Genomic DNA, 26,409 nt, shown 5'->3' with positions numbered 1-26,409 from the left:
TGTCCAATCAAAAGAACGCTGCAAACCAAGGTACATGATTAAAGAATCAAGTTAAACTCCAGGAGCAGGAAGCCTTTTCTAATTCTGCATCCACTTCAGTATGTGTGACACATGACTGCACTCAACAGCTGTGACTTTGGCTTCTACGGGCACATCCCTTTCGCAGAAGGAGTTGTAGGTGCCTGTGAGCTCACCTGAAGTGCCTGTTGTTTTAAGATTAGTAAGGGATTATTCATGACAAGTTTTTACTAGAGCTGCTGATGTAGCAGTTTTGGACGAGTAGCTGAAGACAAGGGATGGAGCTATCCTTAAACACTGCAAAATAACTTCAAGATTGGAAGACACAGAGTGCTGTGACCCAGATTTTGCATCTGAAGACATAAAGACAGCTGGGTAACATAGGTGTAATAAAGAGAAAGCAGAGCAAGGGGAATTTAGGCAACTTGATAATTCTCGATAACCCACACAAGCAAGAGATTTCTGATGGCAGAAGCTTTAATCTAGTAGGAAAAAATCATCAAGACATGCAGTCACTGGAAGCTGAAGCTCAAGTAAACATGGGCTATAAGTAAGAGACTTTTTTTTTTTTTTTTTTTTTTGTGTTGTAACAGATAATTAATCTCTAGCAGAATTTACACAGGGACATTGTGGATTGTTTGGTGAGTCTGTCCTGGCAGTGACTCATACCATGGCCCTTTCCTCCTGACACAGTTTTCCACATCCAGGCTTCTGCCTTCACTGCACTCTGATAAGTAAACAATAACTCAACATTTATCCAGTAACTCTGCTGCACATTTATGAATTTTAATCAACCATTGACACACTTACATGAAGTGAAACAATTGAGCAGAGTTAACAAATGAGGTCTTTGCTTAGAAAGGATTTTAGATTCATATTAATATTCAGTTCCTTTCTAGGATTCTCGACATTAACTGTGTTTCAGCACTGTATGGCTGTCTTGAGCCTACAGGCTTGTTTTCTATAGCCCAAACAGGGAGCCCATTGTGCTAAGCACATAACAAAAGACAGCCGATGCTTCTGAGAGCTCACAGTCTGAGGCAGAGGGAACAAATGGGTGGTAGATGAGGATAAAGTTTGGACTGCATTCAGTAAGGTAAGAAGCACTGTTGATATACCAGTTAACTAACTGTTGGAGCCACGTAATTGGATCTGTTCCAAAGATGTTGTAGATTTCTGTACATAATGCAGTGCTCACATTTTGGATCAGATTTTTAAAACTTGTGCCTGGTTTGTCAGTGAATGCAATTTTCCCTCTTTTCCCTCTGCTGTCCTGAATCACTCCCTGACCGAGCTGCCCTCAGGTAAAGGGCTCTGTGTCTTTGGTTATTTTATGGCATTTGCTGCAGCCCAGTTTTCATCAGAGGTCCTTCCCAGCAGACTAACAGCCCCATGAATGAAATCAGCAGGGAGGCTCTTCATTATCACAATTCTGGCAGTGAAGTCTCTGTACTTTTATCACTGTACTGGTATCAATTATTTGGAGCCACATTAAATAAATGAAGTCAGTAACATGAATATGTCATGCCCAATTCATAGAGAGGCTCCTGAACTCTTTAAAAAAACCCATCTCTTTTTTGCCTGCTGCTTCCCTTATGAATTTTTTGTAAGCTCTGACCTTAGATATTTCTCAATCATTGCAAGCATGCTTAGTTCAAGATTGAATACACATCCATTTTATGTGGGTTGAGGGGGGCAAAAATCACGAGAAAAGCAGATGACATTAGAAAAAAAAGACTTTTCAAAGAAGGTTCAATGACCTCTATATAGATATGACATGTTAAAGTCCCTGACTTCTTTTTAACTCAGCACTTGCGTATATATATTTAGTATTATATAATGTACTTGTAAGGGCAAAGCCTCTTTCAGCATTCGATCTACAATATTTATTGTAGAGTTCTGACTCACCTTCCTTGGGTGTTGCCCAGAGTCACCATAATACCAGTAATGACAATGAAATGGACTGCATTGGCCGGTGCCCTTTGCTTGTTCGATGGGTCACAGCAGCACACTGATTGCAGTTTTCTGCAACCTAAAGACAATCTTCTTTATTTATTGATTCTGCTGAATCAGAATTCAAGCTTGGCAAAGCTTATTCTCAAAAAAATAAAAAAGGTAAATTAATAACCCTCTGGGATTTGGAGAGTATTTTTCTAAAATATTTCTAACCAAAATTAACTTATTTTTGTCTTAAGTAATAAAAAGAAAAGTAAATCTCTGATGCGTGGGCTATTAACTTCAGACACCCTAAAGCCAATTCATTTTGCTTGTGATTTAACTGATCTGTTTAAACAGAGTAGGGAAAACACAGAACTGTGATAGGAAAGGAGATTTCTTGGATACTGCTTTGCACATACTCAGAATAAAAAAGCCCTAGAACCTTTAAGCTTACTGAGAGTAGAATTACACATAGATGCAAGGAGTAATGGGTAAATGCTTTGTGGGAGTGTTCGTAAACTCTGAAACTCCAATTCAGCCACATTTGAACATGTTTCAGCATCTTCTCTGTTAACATTAATCAGAGTGGCTTTTGTTTAAAGGAATGTTGGAGAAAGTGTATTCCAAACTCAAATACTCTTGCAAACACACTTCATTCAAACCTGCCTGAGAAGTGGTTTCTCTAGCTCAGTCAACCTGGCAGCTGAAAAAATGGCATGTTTCTTAGGTGGCCAATTACACACCCAAAATAAGGAAGAGTGAATAGGTAGAAAACATAATTAAAATAAATGCCCCTTGTAAATAAGCCCAGTCAGAATATAGTCTGATGAAATGATTATTCAGTCTGTTACAATTTGCATAGATGCCTCATTCTTATGCACTCTGCTTCTGCTGAAATTTCCAGGGAAAAATACCTTAAATTTCCTTTTACAGAGACCAAAGCATCGACGTCCAGATTTTGGAGGGCTTGCATTTAGTTATATCTGTGGCTTCCCTAGGGCTATTAGTGGTGTACAAACCTGAGCAGGCGTTTGCATCTTTGCAGAGCTAAGTCTGACCTCATTAAAAATCCCTACAAACCTACAAACAAACAAACAGGGTTTGGAAATTTATCAAAAAAAAAAAAGGGGTGTGAGTGGTGTGATTCAGATTAGAAACTGCAGTCAATGATGAGTGTAAAGAACAAAATTGGAACCCTTGAGTTGGGATGCTTTCTTGTTTTATTTTTAAACAATTTCATAAATAAAAAGTGAACCAAGAAACCAACTATTCACCTCACCTATTGAATCTCTGAACAAAAACTTGACTGCCAAGTCAGCAACAGGAATAATTTGAAAGTTAGTATCACCTGAGAATTTCCAAAGAGACTATACCAGATGTCAGTGTTCTTTGATCAGGAAGCAGTACTGAAGCAGAGAGAGGGTCTTTATCTCACTCTTATGTCATAAAATAACCAACTGGAAGAATTTTTTTTTAAAAGGCAGTAATTTTATATTCCAGTTTACCATTCTCCTTTCTCTGGATCACACTCACTTACTTTTCTGTAATTTAATGTAAATATACAATATTTCATAATGGGCATCTCCTCATGAGTTAAGCCATTTCTGAAGGCTTTCACCCTGCAAAGTTGCCCAGCCACAGTGAAGATATCAATGCAAAGTGTTCCTGATTTGGTGAGGTTTTTTTGACAGTCTCTTTGCATGAGTTTTCTGGGAAGATAGGCATGGGAGATGCAGAAATCCTTCATCTGACATGCATTCCTGGCATCATCATGTTATTCCATGCAGACTGTCAGGTTTATACCCACAATGACAAGAGAAAATGGTATTGTGCTGCTGTTCAGCAAAAGAGAAAGCAAAAGACAGATGAGTCAAGTGTGCAGCTCACTCATCAGAAATTGTCTCTGAGTTTGAATGTATTTCCACACATTCCTGAACTGTTCATTATTATTTTCCTGTATGATTGCCCTGCAAGTGCTTGTCACCACTGCAGGGGCAAACCTGAAATCAACCTTTTTTAAAATCCATAAATTAAAACAATCAGATAAATGCAATGCAATATATTAAACATGAAATGACACATCTGGCTGTCGGTAAAGGCAGAAAGAATTTCCAGAAGACCTTTCCTGCAATTCAGACTGCCATCTCCATTTGTTTCTGATTGCTATCACACTACACAGATGCAATGATTGAGAATCAAACTAGAATTTGGTGCTAGAAGTCCACTGTAACATCAATCACTTGAAATAAAAATGTCATGCTTATGATTCTTTGGAAAATGCTGCACTTAACTTCCAAACTGTTGCTTTCAGAAAAGGCTAATTCAGGGCTGGGTACATTAATGTCAATGTCCTATAAAAGTGCCAGCTAAAAAAAAAATGTCAGCAAAGACATTTTTTAAGCCTGTGTCAGCACAAAAGGGTGCCTCAGTTGTTTCATCTCACAACAGCTGCATGCTTTCATTGACATTTGTTGCCCTTTCTTTGTGCACTCATCCTAACCTCATAGGTTATTTCCTGGCCTCCCTTCCATGACCTATGACCGATGATGACCTTTAGCTAGAGAATGTGACATTTTGTTCTCCTCTGGCTGACATGTGATGCCCTCATTATTCAAAGGTATGTGAAAATAATGACCTGTACTGACCCCTGAGTTTCCTTTCGTTTATTGGTCTACACTAGGTGCTTGCTCAGCAGATTGCTATGACTAGGTGGTGGGGTGTACTATTTCTTTTGAAGAAGGAAGCTCATGAATTGCACCAACATTTTAGCTCTTTGTGTCTGTTGTTCCATTTGAAGAGCAGGAGATGAGGTAGTGCAGCTGGGGGAAGAGGGTTCAGGGTTTACTGTTCAGTTCAGTGTGGGTTGTTGGGAACATCCTGCAAAGCTGGAAGATCTGGCTGAGGACTGGGGGTCTTATGGAGTGGCACTTGAATCCCAGGCTGGATACCAACCTTAGGGCATCTCAAATAGTGCAGGATACCAGTGCACAAGGTCCTGGGTCAAGTCCTCAGTTCTCAGCCACCAGAAAGAATGGATGAGTAAACTCAGGAGTTCAAAACAGGAGTGAATGTAGCTTTCCCATCACCAGGATTTCTACACCTTCCCTGTTGTGACCCCAATGGCAACACGGTCACGTTTGCAAGAAATACCAAATGAGCCTCACATGCCAACAGTGCTGTCTTGGGTATGTCTCATTTTGCATTTCAAGTAGTGGAAGTTTCAGTGTTCTTCAGAAATGCAAGCCTGAACACATGAAATTTTTTCAAGAAGTAGATTTTATCTCCTGTGAGATGTGTCCTCATTGACTATAGTAAATATTTCAAATGCTGAGAGTCTAAAGGAGGAATAAACCACTTCTGTGTGGGAGATTGTGATACCAATTAAGTGTTTCTTCAAGACCTAGCCAGCATGAATATTTAAATCTCCTTTGCTTGAAGAAAGGATGGTTACTTCAGGTCAGGGATGAGGGCATGTATGGAGCAGCATAAGGAACAGATGGCAGCTAAAGACAATTTCAGACCATAAATATCCCTATTAAGAATATAGAAATAATCAATTAGGGAATAGACTCTGCTTCCTGTTTCACAGGAGCAGAGCAGCAGCAGAAAAATGTTAACATATATGTCAGTGTTTGTTGCTGGCTGGGAAAGAGATACCAGTCCTTTCCCACTGAAAGGTGGGAAGCTGCACTGGGTCTGTAGGTTAAGATAGAAGATTATCAACAGCTCTTTGGAAAAGGTTTATGTATTTGGTATGCAGACCAGGAAATGAAAACCAGGATCCAGATTATGACCTTGTCTCAGCACTCTGTGCAAACTAACACAGAAACCAGGGGAAAGGGCCTTTATTGGTAAACAGACAGCATTCCCCACCACCTGGAGGCTGTAAAGAACTTCATGTTGGAACATGTCCACTAAAGGTATAAAAGGTACTAATAACTGATGCACAGATGTCAGCTTGCAAAATTTGAGGTTCTAACTGGGTGTCTGGGCCAGACATTCATCCTGCACTATAATTCAGCTAAAAAAACCCATTGAGAGTTCAGGCTGACGCTTGGAGGACTGAAGTGTAGTGTAAAGGGGACTCTAGATTAGAGATAGCCTGGCTTTGTGTTGAACTAGAAGCATTAGCACAGGCTGATGAAGAAAAGTATTTTATCTGTCTTGGTGGAAAATGCTACACAAGTGACCTAACCATGGATGTGACTTACCATATGTCTTCATATGAAGGAAAAAAAGCTGAAACGTTTTGAGAGTAATGTCCTGTTTACCATTACCATCTTTGTCCTGCTTGGGCTGAGCTTTGCTGCATCAGTCCCAGCAGCAGGTCTGGGCAGAAGCCCGAAACTCAAGAATGGCAGAAAGAAATGGCATCTGTGATACATCATCACATCTCTTCTTTCGGTCCTTTCACAAATGCCCTGGTATTATATTTCTGAGAGCCAGTTACTGATGGATTAATTGAAGGAAAAACAAGAGCACATAAGTGGATACTAGCTGGTGGCAGGCAGTACTCCTGTCACTGACCTGATAGTGCTCCAAACCCTGTCACCGAGCATGGCTGTAACATGAATCCTGCTGTTCCCCTTTGGCTGGCAGTAATTTTCATACAACTCACACATGGAATGCTTTTAAAGGATTCCGCTAAGGAATGGACACACTTTTACATGTGACACAAGCTCAGATCAGATGTCAGATTGCTCATGACCAATCATATAAATGAACCAATCTGCCACAGCAACATAACTCTGGAAGGTCTTGCAGGAACCTTGTAGAAATATATTTATCATGTGCCCAAAAGATTGTGACATGCGAAATCGTGAGTTGCTTTTGACTGCTTTGCTCAAAAAGGCAGTGTTTTTGTATAACATGAACATGAGTGTAAGAGGACAGTACCAAGGTAAATTTGTAAACCAAGAGCATGTTTGGCCTTTTGTCTTTGTTTTTCCCCAGAAGCACAGTCTCAGAAATATGCAATTTTTCTTCCCCTCTGTCTCATTTGCCTCTCATTGTTCAGGAGTTCGTAGGGTTTCACTCCTCCCAAGATCCATAAATCAGATGATTAACTTTCAGTCCAAGCCTGTTTTATATGAGCAGAAGAAATCTAATTGGAATACAATCACCCTCCTACTGCTTTTCACAGCTTTCTTTGCATCTCAATGTGATCTGAATTTCAGAAATCTCTTTCTGTGAGATATTTATTTTTCCCCATCATGCACTGAACCCAATTGTGCTGCTATCTTTTTCTGCCCTTTTAAGCTCTGGCTGTAAATTAACCATTATCTAACTGAAATAAGTTCCTTTAGAGTTCATAAACAGTAGTTCATCATGATAGCTTCCAGGCTAGTTGCACAGGAATGAACTGCCCAATCCCCTGAATATGAGGGTTTAATATCAGTTTCATTTTCCTCTGCCTCAACATGGGTGCCTAGAGAAGAAGCTCTTTTGTAAGATGGGATACTGGATGGATACTAAAGGAAGAGGGAATCTGGAAATGCAGAACTCCACTTGCAGGTGCTGGATGAACTCCAGGTTGGGGAATCTTCACATTACAACTATGATTACTTGTTTTGACTTATGCCAGTGAGATTTAGTACAACTGAAAAATCCTGCTGATTATGGATCAGTTCTTGCCCTGCAATTTACTGGCTTTCATTTTTCTTTAAAAAAAAAGCTGAGTTAAATTTTTTTTTTTCACTTAGTGTTTAAGGAGGCTGGCAGCCCAAGAGTTCTGAATACAAAGATGTTTCCTTTTACCATACAACCCAAACTTTTCTTTAGTTTCTCCCCTCCTGCTCCAAGCCTTCTCCAGACCAAACACAGCATGTCTATGGGAAAAATTAATACTTGTGATTCATTAAATGCTTGCTTGTCTTCTTAGTCACTGCTGCTGCAGTGATTTGTTTGTGTATGAATGTGCTACAGACACCAGCCCATCTGAGAGAAAATTAATTTTAAATCTAATTGCTTTTACACATCCAGATTTCAAACGAAAGCTACTTATTACCACATGATCATGAACACAAAAGTTCAGTCTACAACACAACAAAACCTGCAAGATGATGCATTTTTCTGCCCACATCCTGAGTGCTTTATGGCGGGGACCAGTGAGAAAGCACCCCAGTTTCCAACTTCCCCTCTTCCAACAGGCACCAGGGTGCTGTTCAGACTGAGGCAGAAACTTGCACACCTGGATTTCATTCTGATGTGGAGTCCAGGCAGAGTTAGACACCAGCTCCACATCCCACAGTTTAGACATAGCCTATCAATCCATTAAGCACCTGAATGTCATTTAAATAACTGTACAAAGCCCAGCTTTGCTTCTCCTATTTTCAGCAGTCCCACCTGTCACAACAGAGCTACTTGTCGAAACATCTTGGGGCTCTGACCTGTCAAGTGTGAGAACAAAACATTGCAACCAGTTACTTCTGAGTCTGAAGTGTCACACAGACATTGAATTGAATTTCTAATCTAAAGTAAAATGAATCATTAAAATGATTAAGCCATTAAATAAATACATCTCAATTCATAGTGGGCTGTGAATCACTGACACACCAATTATTCAAAATGAAATGGACATTTCATTTTCTGGGTGTTCATGTGCATTGTTTTACAGTGAGGGAACTTTTCTCACTTAGGTTATCAGCAGTCTGAGGGAAAGGAGGCTCTAATTGAGTATAACAATCCCATTGACATGATATGACTTTTCCTTTGTTCAAAAGAGCTTTATTGTCTCTGAATTTTTGTGTAGTTATATTCCAGCATAGCAGAGAATATACAATGGGGATTAAGTATTTATGACACCTTACTTTAGGTATCTTCAGTTGAAATGTTTGAATCTGAACCAATCTGAAAAAACTCCCTTTATGATTTTCTTCAATAGGAAATTTATCTGGCAAAATGAACTCATGTGTTTCGCACTACTAAATGGAGCCAAAGTTGACTAACTCAGAGGTTGAAACCTACATTTAATCAGACTAACCCCATCCATAGGTCTTTCCTCAAATCTTTCTTCCCAGCCATGCTGTGTGACAATGTCCACACTGGTACTCCTCTAGCTGTACTGGAAGGGACATTTTGCTCAATATTCTCCTGGTTCTTAGTAATTCATTAAGTGGGGTTGTCATGGGGATACAATCCCTGGGTAGCCTTGACTCCTTTCTTTCATCCACTCATGCACAGTGTGCACTGTACAATACTTCATGCAAATAAGTTCCAAGCAGAGTTGCTTGTCATTAGCACAGACAGCTCTAGAGGCAAAAGCAAACAGAATTTGTCAGTGAGAACTCTGTCATTAAGGAATTTTGTTTGCACCCCTGCAGTGATTCATAGTGCACTTGACTGTTTTCTGCCTACCTCTTCACATCTCTTATTTGTTCACAAAGTGAAAAAATGTCCTTTTGGGTACCTTTTCTCCAATTACAGGTTTTATTGATATCATACCAGAAAGCTGGTTTCAGCTCCTGGCAAACTAGTAGCAAAAATAAGGTTTTCCTGGATGTCATCTTCATTCAAGCACTGATAAAGTGCTGCCAAAGCAGGGAAGACAAACAAAATATTTAATGAATTGCTGGAGAAGTCAAAAACTAGACAAGAAACCACAGCCTGGTTTTAAAGAAGAAATAAATCTGGAAAACTATCAGCACTTAAACCTTGTTTTTGAAGTGAAAACATATATATATACATGTAGCCTGACTTTGCTGAGCAAGTCATGTTCGAACCTGAGGATGAGTTTATGTGACCATCAGGTCCCACTATCTTTGTTGCAATTGATGTCTGTTTAATAATTCACTGACTCAAGCACTGACCACCCAGCCACCAGTAAAGTGCCCATTAGGCCCAGCCCCTGTCACATCTGCTTCCTGTAATGGCCAAATTTTAACTGTGAGCAGTACAAAATCTTTGGTTTACTTTCAACTGCTGAAGGAAAGAAAATAACCTACCATCCATGAAATATTCAAACACAGCTTTAAAAACATTAGCCACACAGCAATACTTGTGTTATATAAAGTGTTCCTCATGAAACGGTGGGAGATCTGTCTGAAATTAGCAAGAATTACAAAACCTCCCACTCTGAAGGTGAAAGGATGAAGCAAGGTTATAATTATATAAATGACTATGGGGGAAACAGTTGCTCTGTATAGTGTGGGATCCAAGCAGTGTCAAACACTACTTGGAGACAGGTTTCCTGAAGCCACAGATTTGTTCTTTTTTTTCAACTTTTTTTGTCTCTTAAAGCTCCAGTCACTTCCCCGGGGAGATTTCCACTGTGGGGCACGCCCTGCCTGTACTCAGAGGAAGGGATCTCAGATGCTGTCTAGTCTGAACCTGCTTTGGTGGCATCACTGTTTCGCCTCACTCTCTGCATCATCACTTCATTGGTGGCATTCTGAGTATGGGTCTGTAACACCTGCAGAAGGACTGGACTACAGGGTTTAGATAGTTTTAGGCTCCACAACTGTGTTTACCCAGGATAAACCAGGATTACAGTCCATTCTTTTGGGACATGTGGCAACAGAAACAAACAGAAATATGACCTTTGAAGGGTTCTAAACTCCAATTGTATCTTACATCAGCTTGCCTCAAGAAACATCCAAACACATAAAAATATGGCACTTGTGCACTTTATCGATTACATTTCCTAACCCTTCTGAAGTAATCCCTGAATTTGAACCAACAGCAAGTTAAGGTCTTTCTCTTACACATGCCTTCCCCTGCAGGTCAAACAACCCCTGTTCCCTTGGCTTTCTCTTCTAGAGTCTGTGCATTTACAGCTTGCTTCCATTTTCTCAGCAGTCCCCAGAAGGGCGTCTCAGTCACAGAACCATTACCCAATTTTACCTCTCTCCCCATTTGCACACATCCCTTTCCCTAATCAGTTTGCAGTCAAGTCAGCTGACCAAACTCATTTTGAGGCCAAAGCATTCCTAGAGCCACGTGAACTGTGAGGGCCTGGGCTGACACAAGCCAGGGCTTCCTCTTTCTGCATGGCTCACTTCAGCCTGAATTGAACCGAAACCCCCGCCAAGGCTGTGTGAGATTCTGCTTCCCACTATGTGCCTGCACATCTTTGCTATAGACTCATCCACAGTGGCAATTACAGTTGCTATTGGGAAAAAAACACAGTCAGACAAACAAAAAAACAACGGAAAAAACCAGCACCCCAAACCAAAGCTTTTTTCCTTCTGTTTTTTCCTCTCCATTTTTGTACATTCAAAATTTCAACAGCATGATGTTAGCAAACATGACTGCTGCACATCTAAAAGAAACACTCAGGTGCCTGCAGTCTCAGACCTCAATAAACATTTCAAAGGCTAAGATAGAGTAGAAGTATCCTTATTTTAAGGAAAATGTACAGGTCCCTAATACTGCTGCTGTAACTGTTGACAAAAGCTGACGTTTAAACAGCAACCAAAACAAGACCTGACCCTGCAGTGTCCCCACAAGTATCACTAGTCACCTACTCAAACCCACTAAAACCAAATGGAACTGCTCTCTCATGACTGCAGAGTTTAGGATCAAATTCTTACTGTGAAAAAGATCTTTCTTGAAGTAACACACTGCTCCACTCATGCTAATAGGTATATTCAACTGTAGCATGACAGAGCTTGTAGTATAAACATGAAGTCTGTAATTTTAAGGCACTAAATTGTTATTAAGCCAAATATCTAAGGTATTTTAATTTAAAACTTCAAAGAGTACCTAGTTGGGCAGTAGGCATTCTTGCCATTAATTAAAATTCAGTTGATGAACAAAGCACAGTCCGTGAAACCATACAACTGAAAACCCAGCAGTTGTGACCTAGCACTGCAGCACAGTGGAATCAGGGGAAAACAAAAAAGCTATAAAGCCACATCTTTCAGTCTGACAAATTCTTAAAGGTAAATCTGTGTCTCACCCTGTCCCCCTCACTATTCAAGAACTTGTCAAAAGTGCTTATCATCACAGATGACTTGTCAGCAGCTCAGTGAAGTTTGGCATGAATTTCTTTGAGTTTTAAGGGATTTAGATAAAGCAAAAGCCTTCATAGAAATGCACAGCACTGCGAGAAGAGCACCTTAACAATTTTAAGGGAGTTATTAAGCTATCTGATGTAAATATACATTGACTGATCTTTTCTATAATGTGGATTACATAAATCTGAATTAAGTGACTTTTAGGAACATTGGCTATTGATCTGATAAACTATAATGGCCATCAGAAATATTGTGTAAATAACCATTTTTAAAAATTTGTTATGTCATAAAAATTTTCATGAAAAGTACTTATGGTACTTTATATGCTGAGTAACCACTTTTCAACATGAAGTACCTCAGCCAAGGATGCATTCTTAAATTAAGCAGCTTTTAATTTATATATGATTTTAAAAGAATGGTTTTAAACCACTCAGAATGTACCTTTCTGTACTTGTGCAATTTTAAAATAGCCATGTCATTTTTATTTTTTTTTCTTCTTGAGAATGAAGATAATAGTAAAATAAGTGATCAAGTGGCCGTGTGAGGCTCATCAATGGCTCTTTGTGACCATACAGCTTTTGTGACAATATGTACTGACAAAATGTGCATAGGCACAAAGAGGAGCCTTTCGGCTCAAATCTCATTAAGAACTTCCTTTGAGAATTTGTTTGTGCCAGTTATTTCCAGCAAAGATGGAGATACCAGCTATCTATGCTCAAATCTAGAAAGGCCTTGTTGAACTGGCTTTGTGCCATGTAGTGATGGAAGTAGAGGAGTTCTTCTCTAATGCAAGTGACCTGCCATGGGGTACTGGAGGGAATAAAAGAAACAAACCAAAAAAAAGGAAACAAACCAACAAGTGAAAAGGTGGAGTGGTTTGGGATAAAAGGCACTGGCACAGAAGAGTCGGCATATACTGGAGTTGTCAAAGGCAAGCAGAATGGGGAGCAAGTGAGAATCTCTAGAAAAGATGCTAAAATAAAGCAGCTACATTCAAGCAAGCAGGCCTGCAATAAGGAGGGATGATGCCCACAGCAGGAATGCTGTGGATCAGGAGTGGAGCCCACAGAGGAGAAAACAGAGGTAAAAGGGCAATGCAAATCCCACCCACACAAATTTCTTTGCTGGTGTATTCACTGGAATAGCAGCACAATGCAAGAGGGATATCAGTCCCCTGTCATTGAGCCATTTTGTTACACTGACTCTCCCTAACCTGACTTATGTGCCAGAAAGCGTTTACAGTACAGTAATGTCCAACTGAATATCAGAGAATCTAACAGGGAAATGATTTAAGAGAAGACTGGAATGGAAAAACGCATAGAAATGGTCACAGGGGATACTTTCTGGGCATGTTTTGGATGCTGTTGGTCTAACTGGGGCCTTTCAGCTGCATGGGCTCATGTTCCTCCCTCAGCACCAACATTTGTGAGGGCAAGAGTCCAGCCTGTGACCCAAGGCTATCTCAGGTTTCAGTGGAGACCTCTGTCCTTTGGCACTGGGATGTCCCTGTCCTTGTATGCCTGTGCAGAGGTGGAATGCACCCACTCCTCCCTCCAATGGCATGGCATGAAGCTCTCTTACACTGGGGCTCTGCACCACAGCGCTGCAGGGACTATGCTGAGCACGGCTCCAAGGCAGAGCTCAGAAGTTCAGGGACCAGGAAAGACCCCTGGGAACTGGAACTGACCACAGCCTTACCAATGTTCCTCTCTGGCTTTACATAAAGCTGGCTTGACCCTCAGATAACACAAACAAGAATGACAAAGAGGAAAAATTGCAGTGTAAATGCCCCGCAAATCATTGCAGGGAGGAGTTTAATGAGGATAACCAGCTACAGTCTATGGAAAGCTGTATGTTGCAGGGGCCAGCATCTACAGAATTAAAAGTAAATTCAAGCAGAAGCAGCAATGTCTTAACTGTCTGCTTTTATTCTTGTTTTATCAACAGGTACTTTATATTGCTTACCTCTGTGATGCCACCCATCACTAGGCACACAGAGCCAAAAGACTTATATCTGCAAAGAGAATATACTTCAGGGTAGCTTAATACTGCCTCTCTCATGCCTCTCACCACACTATGTTTTTTGTACTCTCTGGCATACTGGGAACATGTACCAAGCAGTGTGTGTACTGTTCTGAGGTAACCCGGAGTCTAGGCATCCTGCAAAGATTCACCAGCACCAGCAACATGAGCTCTGGCCTCACATGGCCCCTTCCAGTTTGCCTACGCTCAGGCCTCGTGTTCCCACAGCAGATGCCAGTGCCTTGTGTTTGCTGGCTACACAGATACTCTGAGGGAGTACTTAGGTATGCAGCTACATACATATTTGCTTTTCCTCAGCTGTTGGGTTTTTTGTGGGACTTTTTTCCTTTTTGTTTTTTGATTTTGTGTGTGTATGTGTGTGAAATAATGGAACTTGGACTTGTAATTTCAGTGGGAGTTGAAAGTTTGGGGCGTTTCTCCCAATGTGCAACACCATGCCATTTCAAACTCTCAGAGTAATAAAGTGTTGAGAATGTGACTGATTAAACAGAGGTAGATACGTCAGAAACTTCTCTGTAGGTGTTTGGGAAAAAAGATAAGAGTTCCATCTGTCTTGACTACATCTGTGCTCTTTCTGGTTTTAATTTCCCTGAATGTTCTAAGAAAAGGCTTTGCAAGACTTGACATTGATATTTTCAAATTTTTTTGCAAAAGAATCTGATAAAGCATGAAAGAACAGCAAAGTGAACCAACTTTCTCATGCTGAGCTAGATTCAAAAGAGTTGCAGTAGCCACTCAGGAAGCAAAACCCAGGTCCATGGGCCTTCTGTCCAGAAGGTTTAAATGCCACACACTCATGACAGATGTCTGGAGAAAACTCTAATGCCAATACTTATTTGCAGCAAGAAAATTCATGATTTCAAGTGGGGAATAAATTTTTTAAAAAGTCCTTGGATCGCTGAAATAAAAGCTCCTGTTAGTCAAACAAATTATTCCCTATGAACTATTCAGTCATTTGTTATAACAGCATAACTTTTTTCTGTGCATCTTAATTGTTCAGGGATATTATTCAATACTTTTTATGAATGTCTGGTGGATAAAGGGTCCTGTACAGTAAAAAGCATGTTTGATGTCAGCAGGGGTTCATGAGCAACCTAGGGAAAGGTCATCTTGGTGTCAAAGGCTGTAAGAAAAGTCACATGCCTTCTCTTAATTAATGCAGGCTAGGAGAAAACCCTCAGGGAGGACACAAGATCAGAAGGAGGAAACAGACATTGTTGTACCAATTATCACTGCCTATTTGAGCTTCTCCCTCTTTGTGATTACCCCAATTTAACCAAACATGTAATTTCCAGGCTGCATCAGCTTATCATAAGTGAATCCACTTGGATGAGTGTTCGTTCCGTATTTAAATATAGATAGACCCATCCTTGCCAGGTGCTGAGCTTGCTCAACTCCTACTGAAATTAGCAGGGGCTCAGCATTTTGCAAGAACCACTTAGCAGTGCCCAGAATTGGGTTCTTTATGTGTCTTATACATCAAACCAAAATCTGTGCTCCTCTGATGTCCATTTGCACAGTAACCCATATTTCTTTTCCTTCATTTATTAACAAACAGACATCCACTTGGTGTTAGTCCTAAACAAATGTTAGTGGCTGTCACTACTAGATACTTAGGCAAATTGAATGTATTCCTATTCCCTTTTGCACCATAGCGATATTAGGCAGTGTACTTTAGCTTTCAGCTTTTCCTTATGTACAGAATATTTATGGTCCATTTTAGACTTGTCATCCAAACACTTGGGGTCATTTTCTTATTAAACAGTACAATACTAAAGCAATGGGGCACAGCAGGTGGTGTGTTTCTGACTATTTTGTCATGCCTCAGGCTGAGTTGCCATCTTCCACTAAAATAATGTCATATTGAGTATTAGCACACACACACACAAACACACAAAACCCCAGTAAAAACATATAATTAAAAAAAAAAAGTATAATTCTAAGTTCCAAACTTACATGGGGGAATTTTCCATGTGGGAGCTCTTCAGAGAGACTAAGTGATTGATTTTTATAAAAGTTGGCATGCATGACCAAGGGCAGATGGTACATAAATTTGGGCCCCGGTCTTACATTCTGCTCCGTGTAGGTGGACCACTGAACTGCTGTGACTGAGAAAAAATAATACGACCGTGAACAGATGCAAGACTCCTGAGTGCGCTGATCAGGCTGCAGGACTAGGACCCAAACTTGCACTGCTGTAATAATTTTAAAGACAGCTTTTGGCAATACATTCAGGCAAATAATTTATAATTTGTATGCTGCTGATTGATTGTGTCAAATGGGTGAGGTGTCTCTGATTAAGATGCACTTGGTGCTGTTATAGATTGTGTGATAGATGCTTGCTCACACACCCTGCTGAAGAGCCGGCACCAGCCATCATCACAACTAAGAAGATATGAAATACCCTCCCTAGATAAAATTATTGCAGTGATGAGTAGAGGAGTGACAGGAAGGTGAGGAAATGGAGAGGTGGACATCATAGCAACACAAAGGACACTGTCAAAGGACAACCCACATGGCTGCCTGTGTCAGGTGGCTGTGAGTGGATCTCATGTCTTCCCTTTTTTTACATTTGTTGTCTTCAGCTGATTTTTTATCACTGTAACAATCTAAAACATCAGTTCATTGTTGTTTCATGCCTTATCAAAACTTATCATTATCCCAGAATATATGCCTTCAAACTGATGAATCATGAGCCATGTGATCACATGACCATTTCTTCATCATTTTGTTATATGTTTGCATGCATAAAGCATAGTCTCTCCAGAGGGCAACAAGCCTATAAGGGTCCGGTTTGTTTAGCATTTTCCACATTGGAAAATGCCCAACATTCATATCTTTTTCCCTATAAGCCTCCAGAAAGATGTGCAAGGGTGAAGAATTAACAAAAGATGTCCACAGAAAAGGGACAAATAGATTGGCAAAACTCAAAGGAAAAATCCAGTGTCCCTACAGAAAGCATATCAAGGAATGTTAAAGAATTAAATCAGCAATCTTGGAAAATGAGGGACAACATATGCTACAGATTGGGGCTTTCAACTTTTACAAGCTTTTTCTAATACCTGCAGTTACCAATCCACTCCTTCAAACCATAACAGCAGATATGTTTCTTTCCTGCTTAATCACCTTGGGATTATCACAGTGCCTCTCTCACAGAGAGGGAATTCTCAACTGAATAATGGGGAACAGCAGTAGCACACAAAATTAGACAGTGATGTACTGCATCTGTTTTTAAAGTGTTGCCCATAACTTGGGAGTTCTTCATTGTTCCATGGATAGGCTCACAAAGAAGCCTCAGTCTGTATTTCAGCTTCACATGATCCTTCAGCACTTCCAGAACTGCTGGGAGCCTGGACCATGCCCATGAGCTGGGATGGCAGAAGAAGAAATCCTCAACATTTAGCTCAGAAATGAATGGGTCTGGCTGCTGGTCCTAGAGCAGCTGCACTAGGCAACTGCACAGAGTAAAGGAAACACCTGGTGGAGACTCTATATATTCTTATTTGCTTCTTTGTTTTACCTGGCTTATGAATATTTCAATGAACAGATTCTGACTCACAGTGGGAGACTTTCTTTTGTATAAGTACCTATGGTAACATAGCAACAAGGGATTTTGTCCACAAAACTGGTTTTCTAACTAATTTATCTTGATTTCTAAGATTATCAGCTCTGGTGGAAAAACAAATTTAAGTGGTTAGTCTGTCTTTGTAACCCAAGCTCGCCATTTCTTGAACATTTTCAACTGGGTTCAGCACAATATTTATTACAGCTACATTCATTAGTTACAGATACCTTGAGCATATTTTACACATGGCTTTCTATTGAAGCAGTACTGTTGTTAAGGTGCTCTTTAGGTGGCCATTCTACAGCAAGTCTTTTTCTAGAATTTGTATTTTAAAATTTATCATTAAAGGATTCCATCCTATATTAAATAGGTGAGATAAAATGTAAAAACAAGGGCTGTACCTGATACTTGAAAGTTGTTATTCCTGACAGCACTTCATCTTTTTCATACTCACATTGGCTTTTATCCCGGCCCATCTATTCTTTAATGTAAGTGTTATAAATTGTTGTAAAGTGCCATAAAATATAATAAACATGAATCAATATTTCTTGGTTTAAAAACTTAGAAATGCTGATGAAGCTTGAGTTTATTATAGATGTCCTGAACCCACAATGTCCCTTTATTTTTTTTTTTTTTACCTTCATCATTTTCTCAGGTCTTGACTTCATATGTGCACACACATTCATTCTTCACAATCAAAGAGGCACTGAAAATTTGAATTACTAATGCAGACCTAATAAAGCATCTAATGTTTTAACCAGTTCTTTTAGGCAAGATATCCTGTATATACTGAGCTATTATATTTGGTGTGAATGACCCACTTCAAGCAAATTCCTTATGGATCTACCGAATATTAAGCACATGCACAGCGCCAGAAAGTTTGGGGATTACTCAGATGTTTAAATTTAAGCATATGTTTAATTGCTTTGCTGAATCAGGGCTTTAATGAAGAAGCATGGCACAGTAGTGCTATTTGCCATAAAAATCCATCATTGCCACGGATCTCTGCCCATTAAAGAAGATGCTATGATTTGTGTTTAAAATATGAAAGAAATACGATGCCTGCATAGTGCATTAAATACCGAAGCATACACATGCATTTAAATTCTTTCTATCTTTCTAAGGATATCGTTGTGAATTATGCTTTTGCATATCCAAGACCATCCTTCATAGTGAAGTGGCAGTTCCTCTCCACATCCAGTTGATGCTCTTTATGTATTATTAATATTATTTATTCTTGATCCGAAGCTAATGATGGATTTCTTTGTCCTCCGTTGGGTTTGTGGTTTCTCCACAGGATCCACCAACGGCCATGGTGTTTCCAGGGGCATTGGAAGGCTTCCCTCAGGCAGGGAGATGGCCAGGCTGGTGCCATCCCTGGTCAGGGGCTCTTGTCAAGCCCATCTGGGAGCTGTGGGATGGGACCGTTAGTGGAGGAAGGGCACCACACCACCTGTGACCCCACAGCTCCCTCCACTCTGGGCCTCTGCTCAAACCAGAGAGAAATACTGACAGAAATCTGTTGGAAAAAATCCACATCCTGGCAAAACAATGTGGCTGCTTTAAACTGTGGCAATAAATATGACCAAAAAAGGTTTTCCCAGGGCAGGGAGGCTGCCAGGGATTGGGATGACGACTACAGCCTGGTGCCACATACTGTGACTCGCCTGTGCTGCCTGGACATTCCCACCAACCATCCCTGGCTGGAAATGAGGCCACTGTAGTGGAAGGAAGATGACATGTCTCTAAACTATGTGTTGTTGTGTGATGGGTTTGTTTTTTTCAGTTCAGCTATTTATAAATGTGACAGACCTCTGTTTCTCCTGCCTCTTTCAGCACCCCACTAAAGAATGTGTGAAAAGCTCTAATTTCCCCCGAGGAAAAGAGTATCTTGTGATTTCAGTGAAAAGCTCTGTTCGCACTGTGGTCAATAAATTTCCATAGACAATTCTTCCTCCTTGGAATTCTCCTATCTTGTTATTTTGTTAATGCTTGAGACGAATAGTCCAGCTCAGCAAAGGCGTGGTGGAAATCCGTCCCATTTCTTGTCGGTCAGCTTCAGAAGGAGAATGTCAGAGCTTTAACAGACTTTCCTGGCAGCAGCTTTTGCTTTTCTTTCATGAAAACTTAAACACTTTTGTTTTCCTTCTGACTTGGAGCAAGATCAAATTTCAAAATATCCAAATCCTCCATGAAACAGCATTACATCTTTCTCTAGAGTCCCAGTTGTTCCTTCTTGCAATGATAAATCCCACTTGTACCATAAAAAGGAATTTTTTTCTTGAGAAAAAGGTTGGGACATTTCCCCAGACTAAATCCATAACTTCCTTTTTTGTAGGAAAGAAATTATAGTTTGAAATACTAGAGACGAAAAGTTCCTGCCTCAGTGGTTAAACTGCTTCTGCATTCACATCAACCCTCCCCTCCCCCCCATCTCAGTGAATTACCTGATGAAAGGAGGCAGACTTCAGGAATAACAGCAAAGAAAGGCATAATTCCAAACCAAGAGTCTCCTGAACCCATGTGCCAGACTATTATGTGATAATTCCAAAGCCATGGGAAGACCCTGCACCCTTTAAGTCTAGGGATCATTCTGACTTTAATCCCATCAGTAAACCTTAGTGAAAGACTACATGCAAAATTTTAATTACTGCCTTTAGATATTTCATCCTTCTAATATTAGATTAGAATACCGTATTCTTTCTAAAAAGGCCAACAAAGAAGAAGTTTGGCAATACTATTATCACTGATTACACTATTTTTCTTCATATTTTGGAGAACATTGAATATATGGCTCTTATTTTTTTTTCTCTTTAAATGTAAGATTGGTCCTGTTAGTTAAGGGCTGTCACTTTACGCTGTGACACACTGTTAGAATTCTTATTTTCCAAGAGTTATCTTGGTTTCCATAAGGCAAACATGACTGTCAGTGCTGTATCCCAGCACGGCTGTGCAGAACACCACAGCAGTACTGCTGATCTGTCTCACAGCACACGACGAGATGGAAAGAAAGGCAGAAGAAAAGTGGTCTAGCCTGATGAAAAGCTGCACTCAGGTCTTAGCAGAAAATTCAGAGTAGGAACTGCATATAGAGTGACTAACAAGGAGTTTCCAGAAGTTAATATACCGGGCAACAGGGTTGCTCCTTTGGAAGCTGAGCACTGGAGAGTGGAAGTTAAAATGACTTGTGCACCATTGAGCTGGAACATGCTGCTCCTGGGTCATTGATCTGCTCTGCTCTGGCAGGGCACCACTTTGGTATTGTTAATTTTCAATGACACAAAGGCTTGTATTAGTACAGGAAGCAGAATTGAAAGGGCTGGGACTAAAGGGAAGACAAAAGAGAGGCCAGAGGTAAACATGAAGGGTTCCAAAGAGTGTGATGCAAACCCAGAAACAAATACAGCCCCTGAACAATAAGAAATTCATTACTTCATGGATCAAATGGACCAGGCCTGATCCTCAGTAGTTGTAGGATAGCATTTTTTTATTTCACGTGAGGAAAACCAGGCTCACATGAACTGGAAGAGTAGGTGATCCATAGTTTACACAGGCAGTGAAGCTGTATATAAGGATGCCATTTTTTTCCCCTAAAAGGCGAGTGCACACAAAATTATACAATGCATTTTTTTATAAATATTTAACATCTAAAGCACACTGCCATCACAATCCCTTTTTATGACCCCTACTATAATGATGAGTATGAAAAGGTGCATAAACCTCAAAGGGCTATTCATTTATCAGGAAGAGAGATGCTCATTCTAAAAACTGGGGGTAATAATTTATTGTTTGGATCTTCTGTAATAAACTTGAAATAATGCTCTTAAATTTCAGAATTTTACTGTCAGTGAGACAGTCATTAGTTCTTATGACTGAATTTCCAGTCCATAACATTCATCAGCATCTCCAAACAGTCCTCCTGTACTTTTCCCCAAGCCTTATGGGTGCACGGCCTGGGGTGTGGCAGGGGGTGTTGTCTCTGGACCTTGTCTGGGCTTAATATAAACTAACAATTATATAAAATGTTTATTTAAAATATCAACAATCTTCAATTAAGTAGGGTGGATGAAGAAAAGACAGCCCAATGGCAGCATGAGAACAGGCACAGTCAGACACACAGGAAGGAAGCAAGAATTGTTTCCTGGATGAACTCAGTGGCTACAGTGGTATGTCTGATTACATCAGTTCATTAAGACCAAAAGCAAAACTGAATGTTTAAAAGGACACAGCTCTTTGCTTTTAAACATTCACACCAGATTTTATTCCCAAAGAGAATCTCTAATTCAAACTTTCCTGGACTTTACAAGAGTTATTTTTTCCCTCTTATTCTTTTTTAGCCCTTCCTAACTGAAATGTTGATTCAATGCAAAAAATTATTTAAACATTAAGGCATTGCTTCTTTTCCTTTATTTTTGTTGTTATTTCAGTGGTTTAATAACTTGCATGGTGTCAGGAACAGTGTAAATCACTAACATCAGCTCAACTCAACAATAACCAGCAATGCACAGCATATCTCAATTCTAACAGATAAGAAGGAAGCATCTGAGTCTTCAACACCATCTGTAAGATGTCTCAGATATCAAATAGCTTCCTGTCCTGGGCTTAAGGCTGATCTTTACTTGCTCCACAATGAATGAGGACTCAGTGGTGCATAATGAAAAAATAACGAGATTTTACATTAGGAAATGACAGCTTTTCTTGATAGATTTATGTGTAAAGCATATGCACTTGCTGAAATACAGCCATTTTTACTGGGATTCTTTTTTCTTCCTTTATATTGCTACAGCAAGAAAAGATTTCTGTGCATGAAAATCACAAAGCATGACCAGCTTGCTTTTTATTCTATTGAGAAGTTATACCAGTACTGTGTTGTGGATTTAAAGTGCTCGATTTTTTTTTAAAAACACAGGCAAAACCCTCCCCTACGTGTAATTTGATTCACTGATTCTCTTTGACTGTATCTAGATTAGTAATTTAAGTATTGTCTGGACACTAAAATTCAATTGCTTATAAAGTTAGTTTGTATGTGGCTTGATTTTGTTCTGGGCCACCTTGCACTGTCCCAGAGAATTCCCAAGCAGATCCTGAGGGTGGATCCTCAGTGTATTGCTGACTGCCGTATCTCACTGAACAAAATGCAGCCATCCTGTTCTGAAGACCATGAGAGAATTATAATATAGACAGGCAGATTCTGTGCTAGGTGGTGTCAGTGCCAAAGAAACAGGGTAGAACTGATCTTTCTGGACATGGGGTTCCCAGAACTGTGAGGCTTCACTGGACAATCCCTGTAGGCTTTGGTCCTCACTGATACTTTCTATTTAAATAATTCTCTCTCATTCTTTCTCATGTTCCATTGTACCTCCATAAATCTGAAAGCCTATGTTTCAGGTAATCAGTTGGAAAAGGGCACTTTTGTGAGTATATTCTTCAGGTAGTAAAAGAAAGAGGGAAATCCTCACTAATTCCCAGAATAACACTATTTTTTTAGCTCCTCCTTTTCTATGTCATGAGCACCATACTTAAAGTTCTTCAAGACCAAACTTGAGATCATAAAACAAATATTCTTAAACTCTGTATTAGGAAATGTGTAGAGTCAAAGACAAGATCAATAAGAAATTGTGAACTCAAAAGAAAATTAGAATCCATTGCTCTCCAGCATTTCCTACGGTTGCTTGGTGTTATCCTTCTCAGCTTCCAGCTATCAGCCCAGAAAAAAAGGGGGGGAGGGAGGGAGGGAGGGAGAGGGGGCGGAAGGAAGGAAGGAAGGAAGGAAGGAAGGAAGGAAGGAAGGAAGGAAGGAAGGAAGGAAGGAAGGAAGGAAGGAAGGAAGGAAGGAAGGAAGGAAGGAAGGAATGGAGGTGCACCGAGTGTTTATTTCTCTTTTTCAGTGGGATGGCTAATATCAACATCAGTCATCAACATCAGTCACTGGAGTGGGACCGGGAGTCAGCTGAGATCCCTGGCTGAGATCAGTCCCCAGGTGTTCAAGGACATTTGAATTATCCACCCATCTGAGTGGAAAATCTTTGGGACACAGACTATTTTACTATACCTTTATCAACTGCACAGAAAAGATTGTCAGTGCTTAACTAACAGTGAATAATTCCTCAAATGCTGCACTCAGAGCTGGTGTTGTTCCTGGGAGTTGACATCTCCATAAGGTGCAGCTTTCCATTGCATCAAAGGGAATAAAAAGTAATCTGGATGTAAAGATAGTAATTTTACCTGTGTGCCTGGTGCCAGGAAACCGTTGCCAAATTAGGTCTATCCACCTCTCTTCTCAGACTCTTTGGATGGTACAAAAATTTGGTTTAATGGTAGCACAATCCTACTGATTTATACCAGATGAGAGTTTAGTTAAGTTAGTTATAAGCTAGGATTGCCTATGACTGTTCTATATTATAAAGTTCAAAAGAACAGAAAATTGGTCACAGTTCAAAAGGCTGTATAAAGCACATTACCATTAAAAAAAAAAAAGATAAAGAAAGAAAGAAGGAAAACAAAACAAAACAAACAAAACACACAGAAAATAAAAATGTTGAATGGCAAAAACATAAACACATACTATTGTCTACGTAGTTTGAAAGTTATATGATTACTCAAACAGCTTCTTGCATTTATTTCTCATGTTCCTTTTACTAAATTTCTTTTTCTTCTACTTGTAACTTCACCTAGGAAGAATCTCAGACAGATATTATCCAACAATTCATAACTACATTTGTATTTTTATTGTTTTGTTCTCAGGGGAGAGGGTCTACTCAAACACATTCATTTCTTTTTTGGAATTTTCAAGCACATAAAAGAGTAGGAGATTCTGATAAGGCCCTATTGTAGTTATCATGTGGTATAACTACAGCTAAGGTCATGTCGACCTGCTCTTGTTAGAGTACATCATCTACTTAGCAGAAAAGAAAACAAATTGTGTCACATTTTATTCCATCAATGGCTGTAAATGAAAACGATATTTTGAGAAACTGAATTAATATTATAATAACTAGAAAGAAGGGATGATAATTAAACACGCTCTGCAATTCAATCCCAGCAGTGAATCTACTCTTTTGGTAACAGTTCTTTTTAATTATAGAAGTGACAGTTCTGAATGACTCAAACCTGTGTCATGTTTCACACAGGCAGAGGCAATTAAGGTGAGACCAAAGCAAAAATATAGTTTGTTCGTTTTGCATCCAGTTTACCCAATCACTACACTTCTCTTTGAAGAATGCAGAAAGTAAGCAAGACCCAAGTCTGGTATAGATGTGATGGGCTTGTTTGTTTGTTGGTTTGTTTTCAGATTTTTTTTTTTTTTTTAAAGGTCAGGGATGTTCAGTGGCATGGCTTTCCAGATGTGATACAGAATGCTCAGCATGGCCCTTCAAATCACTGCACTTTTTATCTTGGGCTAACAAACCACACAAGCAAGGCAAGCAAAATAAGGTTGAATGATAGCAATGGTAACGTATCAGAAGCAATTAAAACTTCAGCTAATCCAGGTTAATTTAACACAGAAACATTGTGAGACAAAGAAGCACTGTGAGATGTGCAATCATTGTATCCTAGAGACAAACAACATTTACTAAAAGGATTTTCGTCACAAGTTTCTAACAAATTCTTGCTCAAAAGATCAAGATAATCCCTTTCTTTGTCTCTAGAAGCTACTGAAATAAAACATGATTCTCAGTGCCACTCAATTTAGATATATTTGCACTGATGATGTTGTATGAAATTACACTGCCAGCAGGTATGGCTCAAAGGATATCAAGGAGAGAAAAGCAAACCAGTAGAGTATCCTTACTCATACCACTAATGGCACTAATAGCAACCTGCACCCATGTGCATGGTCACATTTGGATCACCATTCTGCTTCTCAAAGCATGACGTATTAAAGCAGATAGATTCAAAACAAGATTTGACAGCAAATTTCAAATTCTTAAAATCCTTTCACAAGGGCTGTGCTTCCTCATTGCTATTTTACTGTCTGGCCAAAGGTCATTCCTTCTTGCTCAGGACTTTGCAGCAAAAGGGTGAAACCAAGCTGGGGAAAGGACAGAGATGGTAAGAAGCTGTGCCAAGCCCATAATGCATCTTTCCGTCTTGTATTTTTCAGGTAGGATGACTCTGAATAAGGTCTTGCTGTAGAACATGCCTAAACTTGACTGTCACCATTAGATTTCAAGACTGACACCTCAAAGAGATGAATAGAATACATTAAACTGACTGTCTCAGATAATCTGCATCATTATCATATGATTGTGTCCTGTAAAGGGTGTCATATTCCCTGGGAAGGCAGCAGCAATTGCTTCTTTTTCAGTGTGTCTTGTATGCAATGCTAAGGCACTTTTCACAGAGCTGGGTGATAGCTGTTTCTTGTGTGGATTATAGAAATAAATAGCAGGCTGCAGATGAAAGCCTGCTCTTCCTACAGTGCTCAGGAAAAGTGTCATTTCTGGCTTGTGAATAATGTGACTTGCCTGAATTATATCTTTCAGCACAGTTGTGCAAATAATCTTGGTTTGGAGGGGAAAAAACAACCACACAGACTTTTGGTTTGGGTTTATTTTTTCTTTCAAAGGAAAAAGAAAATTTAGAATGTAATATCCCTTCCCATTCATTTTCAAAGTCTGATCTTACTGTATTGGTCAGGGACAAGTCCTGTGCTCTAACAACTTGCAGAATACTCGCTGTTTGGTTTTTACACTGCGAACATTGCATAAGATTAAATGGCAAGGAAAATTCCACATTTCTTCCAGGTAGATTGGCACTAATGTTAATTAAAAAATGAAGGCTTTTAAAACCCAAAAGATTGATTGTATCAGGTTTAGTAGAGGAAAGTGCCACTGTAATAAACAGCTATTTGACATAGGCTATGTGAAGTGGGTATTTTATTGCCAG

General features: G+C 39.7%; 1 long non-coding RNA gene across 1 annotated transcript in view; it reads left to right on the top strand.

The window, feature by feature from the left end:
• The first annotated feature begins 1,064 nt into the window (after positions 1 to 1,064).
• LOC104689426 overlaps positions 1,065 to 26,409 on the top strand; it is a 55,311-nt gene continuing 29,966 nt past the window's right edge. The window contains exons 1-2 of the long non-coding RNA XR_751801.4: positions 1,065 to 1,114; positions 4,464 to 4,573. This is a non-coding gene — a long non-coding RNA (uncharacterized LOC104689426). The remainder of the gene's footprint in view (positions 1,115 to 4,463; positions 4,574 to 26,409) is intronic.

This window comes from Corvus cornix, chromosome 1 (assembly GCF_000738735.6).
Source record: "Corvus cornix cornix isolate S_Up_H32 chromosome 1, ASM73873v5, whole genome shotgun sequence".
Lineage (NCBI taxonomy): Eukaryota > Metazoa > Chordata > Aves > Passeriformes > Corvidae > Corvus > Corvus cornix.
Note: the sequence above shows the minus strand (reverse complement) of the source record. Positions and strands in the feature narration are given on the sequence as shown.